Source organism: Capra hircus, chromosome 1 (assembly GCF_001704415.2).
Source record: "Capra hircus breed San Clemente chromosome 1, ASM170441v1, whole genome shotgun sequence".
NCBI classification, from domain to species: Eukaryota; Metazoa; Chordata; class Mammalia; order Artiodactyla; family Bovidae; genus Capra; species Capra hircus.
In genome coordinates, this window is record NC_030808.1 from 118419589 (window position 1) to 118425998 (window position 6410).

Here is a 6410-nt window from a genome sequence, read left to right on the forward strand (position 1 = left end):
TGGAAGGAATGATGCTAAAGCTGAGGCTCCAGTACTTTGGCCATCTCATGGGAAGAGTTGACTCATTGGAAAAGACTTTGATGCTGGGAGGGATTGGGGGCAGGAGGAGAAGGGGACGACCCAGGATGAGATGGCTGGATGGCATCACTGACTCGATGGACGTGAGTCTGAGTGAACTCCGGGAGATGGTGATGGACAGGGAGGCCTGGCGAGCTGCAATTCGTGGGGTCACAAAGAGTCAGACACGACTGAGCAACTGAACTGAACTGAACATCCAAATTCAGTTCAACAATTGTTGTCATTTTGTTACAGTTGCTTCATTTGTCTGTCTGCATTCCAACCATTCTTCTTCTCCCCTTTCTTCTGCAAAGCCATTTCAGATTTCAGATTTTTGCTAAACCACTTGCTAAATATGTTTCAGGCATATCTGTCTCCTAAAATTAGAACAACCTACTTTATAACTACACCACCACTATGTCCCAAAAAAGCTTAAAACCACTTCTAATATTGTCCAACATTATTTACATTGATATTTTCCCAATTGTCCCCAAAATGTATTTCATCACGTTTGTTGTCCAAATCAAGATCTCATCGAGCTTTATACAAAGCATTTATCCACCAGTGAACATTTATCTTGGACTGGGTATCAGTTTGCCCTGCTACCTGCTTCTGTTGAGCTAGATGACTCAGTTCTGTCCCTGCCCTTCCAAGGGATCTTCTGTGAACTCCCAGCTCCATTCAGGCAGGTTCCTGTGAATTTCTATACTTTCGAGAAGCTTATGCTTAAATCTGTTGAAGAGCCAAGATTTTGTATTACAAAGGTTTTGTCGAGCTTTTCTATTTTTTCTACCAGACTCTGGGCAGAGCATCTTGAGGGCAAGGACTAGTGTTCTTTGCCTTGGTAGTCTCCCAGCTGTGTAGTAGTTGCTCAATACCTATTTGAAGAATAAATGAGGGCCTGGGACTTCCTTGGCAGTCCAGTGGTTAAGACCTCACCTTCCAAAACAGAGGATGGGTGTTTGATCCTTGATTGGGGAGCTAAGATCCCACATGCCTCACAGCCAAAAAATGAAAACATAAAACAGAAGCAACAAATTATAACAAATTCAATAAAGACTTTTAAAATGGTCCATTTTTTAAATGGTCTTTAAAAAAGACTTTTAAAAATATGGAAAAGAAAAGAATAAATGACAGAATATGGTTTCTCTTCACTGTGAAGAGCTGGGATAAATAAATGGATTCAGGGCTGGGAGCCAGGGAGAAGAGGTTAAAGGGAAGTACAACAAGGTTCTGAGAGGTCATTCCAAATACAGAATATTGCTTGGGGAGCTGTGGATAAAAATTGCATTAATATATGCCTTCCTGTCTCTCAGGAGGCAATTGGCTAGATATTTATCATTAGTTGATGATAAATCTACAATCTAGCAGCCCTATAGACATTTTGGGCCAGATAATTCTAGAGAAAGAATTATAAACACCAAAATCAAAAGGACTGCATCCCAGTGGTCCATTTCTGTTTACACAGCTATTCAACTGCTGCTTTCCTGCTGTGCTTTTAAGGAAATATCCATTCCCAGTGGGTCCCTATACTGGACTGGGACCAGAACTTTGTGCCCACGGTGAGTGAGGGAAATCCCAACGCATCTACTCTGAACTTCCAGAATGAACTTTCTTTCTGAAATTCGCCTTTTCTGCAGTTCAGCTTTTATCTTGGTGGCAGATTTTTCTTTTTGATAAACTTCCAGATACTTCCTTCTTCTCCACTTCCCACCACCTGTGGGATTAATTCCAGGATCACATATTAATTCTGATTCCAGAGTGACTCAGAGACTGCACACCAAGACTATTTTAGGTGGAGTGTTTCCTCCTGAGTCACCCCATCCCTTCATAGCAGACATCCTGCGGATTTCCTCAGCTCCGCTGTTGAGAACAGGAAGCCAAAGCCAAAAGTAGCCAGTAAGCACAGCAAACCAGTGATGTTTCCTGGCTCCTGGAGGACCAGCAAGAAAATCCTGATTTAGGAAGAGTTCCTTGGCAAGAAAATTGGGATTTTGCTGGAGACACATGGCTTTAGGAAGGTTTTTTTAAAATAAGTCCAGATATTTTTTTTTAAGGAGACAGGTTAAGAACGAACTCTCTTAGGAATGAAATGAAATAACTTTTAAAATTGTCCAGGGAGACTTCATTAGATGCTCTCGTTAATGAGATAACCAAAGACAAGGAGCTTACGCATCTCCCCTTTTCACAATTTTATCAAGTTTTTCGTATCCTCTTCATTCACTCCTGTCAGTCTTCCAAATGGTGATGGATCCTACACCCACTCCCCCAAAATATCTATAGCTGTCTGTGACGTGGAAGCATCATTAGAGACATCTTTTGGGGCTTGACTAAGACTGGGAAATAGAAGCTAGGCACATTGCTTTTCCTTGACCCCATGTCCACAGCAGACATCAGCAATCTATCTAGCTAAACTATCTGGCCTGTATGTTTCTCCCATTGAAACCAACGTGTTTAAAATAGCAATGTAGGCAGCCATTATCAAGGAAACCAAATATCCAAACTTGAAATCTATTTGTAGACTTCCCTGGTGGTTAAGAATCTGCCTGCCAATGCAGGGGACATTGGTTCAATCCCTGGTCTGGGAAGATTCCACATGCTGTGGGGCAACTAAGCCCTTGCTCCACAATTAAACACATCATGTGCCTAGAGCCTGTGCTCAGCAACAAGAAAAGCCACCACAATGAGAAGCTGGCACACCACAACTGGAGAAAGCCTGCACCCAGCAATGAAGACCCAGTGCAGCCAAAAATAAACAAATAAACTTGAATAGAATCATTTTTAAAAAAAGAAGAAAATAATTTGCAATGAAGAAGAGGCAGTTTAATATATAGAGGTGTATCAGGTGAACATGGTGGAAGAGTCCACAGATTATGTCTTAAGTCTTGGGCTTAACTTCTAGTTCCTGGGCAAAGTTTTTAAAATTTTTCTTAGAGCCATTGTTTTACATGCAAAATGGAGTTAAGGCCCTCACCTCAGTATAACTGTGAGAATTCATTTTGTGATTGTTTTTAATGTATGTGAAAGCTTTTAGCACAGTGCCTAGGATAAAGATACTCAACGGATGTCAATTCATTATGATAATTTTGAGGGGGGCTCTGATTGGGAGCTCACCTTGCTAACACTAAAAATTCCTGGAAGCCACAGCACTGATACAAGGTAGGAATTGCTCAAGGATTCCACTCTCCATAAATTTTATCAAAAGGTCTTCTTAGTCACTCCTCTTCAGTGCAAAATATTGGCAAATAAGAACTTTTATGAAGTTTCAACTAAACCCTTTAAAGCCTCACAAATAAGTCTGGTAAAACACCATTCTTTCTGGGTTTCTTGGTAACCAGTTGCCCTCTTTAGAGATAATCCTGTTCTCCCCTTCATGTTCACCTTATTTCAGTGCCTGTTAGAATCTCTAAGACAGAATTCTCAGAATGAGAAAAACTAAAAGCCAAATCAAGCATTTTCAATTTTTTAAAGCATTTCTGCTTAAAGGTTGATGGGAGAGAGATGGTTGACTATTGGCTGGAGAGACTGTACATTTCAATGCTAGATGATACTGCAATCTTCTGTCCCACCTCAGTTCACTTCCCATCAAAGTTACTTTCTTTTGTTCCTTGAAGATTTTAGTACCTGGCTCACAGTCATTCTCTCCCAGACTGCCATTGCCATAATCATTGATTTTAATACTCATTTCAAGGCATTGGTGCAATATCCAACCATCTCCACTGCTTTCTTACAATTCTCTTGCTTTGGGTAAAGTAGCCACCCTACTTGAGCTACTCACTCCCTTGGTCACACCTTGTACTCGTCTGCTAGAGATGCCATGACAAAATGCCACAGAATAGGTGGCTTAAACAATAGAAGTGCGTTTTCTCACAGTAATGGAGACTAGAAGTCCAAGAGCAAGATGTGGGCAGGCTTGGCTTCTCCTGAGACCTCTCTCTTTGGCTTGCAGGAGACTGTTCTCTTGCTGAGTCCTCCTATGGTCTTTTCTCTGGGCACAGGCACTTCTGGTATCTCTCTGTGTGTTCAAATTTCTTCTTACAAGGACATCAGTCAGATTGGATTAAGGTCCACGCTACCAGCCTCATTCTAACTAACACCTTCTCTCCAAATATAGTCACGTTCTAAGGTTATGGGACACCAACATATGAATTTCAAGGGAACACAGTTCCACCCAAAATATACCTCTAGACTTTGTCTTCACCAATTACTGAAACATCTTTTTTTTTTTAAAAAAGCTTTTCTTTATGGTAGAAGTCACATAATATAAAACATACTATTTTAACTGTGTCTAACTATATAATTTGGTAGTAATAAATACATTCTTATTACCGGATACTAAAACATCTTAATTTCAAATTCCAGCATCTCTTCATCTCAATCTCTACCTTCTATCTTTTCAGCTCTTTATCTCGTTGCTACCCCAAACCAATAATTCAGCTCCACTAAGACACACAAATCCAGCCCTCTTTTTTTTTTTTTCAAATTGTCACTCAGATTCTTCATGTCCTTACTTCCCTTCTTCCTTGGATTAGATTCCATAGTTGATCACTATAATCACTCTCATATATTTTCTTGATTCCTTTCCCCCATTTCTCTCTCTCTTTATGATGTTTGCTTGGTAAAGTCCAAATCCTGGCTGATTCCAGCTTTCTTACTACTCTCTGCCCATGCTTTTGCAGTTGCACTGCCCTGGGAAAAGCACTTGACCATGCTTCTAGTCTCACTATAAACTCTTGACCTTAAGCAGGCCATCCGTGCCTGCTGGCATCTGCCACCTGTCTCTAGACCTTTCACTATCTTGCTTTCCTAGGCAACAGTTTCATACCTTCTTATCTCTCTAAAAACCTGTAATACCCTCTCTCCATCTTTATTCTCAGCCAATAAACCTGCTTCCAGTTTCACTGAAAAAACAGGAGCCCTCAGAAGTTCCCACACTTCCAATCCCATGTGTTCCATCTTACTTCTGTTACTAAGAATGACCTGCCTGGGCTGCTAGCTTAGGCCAGTTCCTCCATTTGTGCATACACTCCCGCTGCTTCCCATTGACTCAAGAACACCGCTCCAGGGACTTCCCTGGTGGTCCAGTGATGATGAATCTGTCTTGCAGTGCAGGGGACACAGTTCAACCCCTAGTCAGGGAATTAAGATCCTACATGCCGTGGAACAGCTAAGCCCATGCACCCCAACTGCTGAGTCCACTCGCTGCATCTGGAGAGTCTATGCACCTCAGTGAAAGATCTCACATGAGGCAACAAAGAGCCTGTCTTCCATGACTGAGACCTGATACAGCCAAATAAATAAATTTAACAAATAAACACCACTCTATCAATTCTCCCGTTTTTCTCTTGCACTCCCCTCCCCTCCACCGCTCCCAACAAAAAATTCCTATTAGTATACAAATGTGCTATAATTTTTCCCTTTAAACTTTTTCCCTTAACTCCCACTTTCCCTTTAGCTAAACTCTCCAAAAAGTGTTATCTCTTCTCTCTGTTTCCAGTTTCTCCTTTCTTACTCCCTGATGAACCCATTCCATTTGGACTCAGTGTCTGTCCTACCACTAGAGCTCCTCTTATCAAGCTCATTGATGACCTCCATATTGCTAAATCCAATCTCCATTTCTCAGTCCTCCCACATTACTTGCTCTATAGGCAGTCTTAACTCTAACTGACTACTTCTTTCTCAATTTAGGAATTCAACTTCCAGGATAAGTTCCTGGTTCTTCTAACTCACTGGGCACTTCTCAGTCTCCTTTGCTGACTCCCCCTTCACATCCCCAAACTCAATTCTCTGGACTCCCCAAGACCTAGTCCTTGAACCTCTTTCCTAATTTACATTCACCCCCAGAGTTTTGTGCCTTTAGATACTGTCCATACACTGACAACTCTCATACTCCACCCAGACCTATTCCTCGAACTTCATGTTTGTGTATCCCATAGCCTGATTGGCATCTCCACTTGGATTCTAAGAAGTGTCTCAAAACTTGAGAAGTCTGAAACTAACCATCTTCTCTTCCCCTCTTAAACCTGCTCAACCTGCTGTTTTGCTCATTTCAGTAAATGACAGCTTCATTCTTCCTGTTTATCTGGCCCCAAACCACATAGTCATCTTTGACTCCTCTCTTTCTCTTCCAGCCAGTGTGTCACCAAATACTGTTGGATCTATCTTCAAAATACAGACAGAACCCAGCCTTTTATCACCATCTCGGCTACTACTATTATTGCTTGAACCACTGGCATTGATGGGAACACTGGATTGGTGAAATGGCTTCAGAATTCATCTCTTTCTTTCACCCATACCCTTTATAACCTAATCACGACGCAACAGCTAGAGCAAGCCTTTTAACGTGTCAAGTC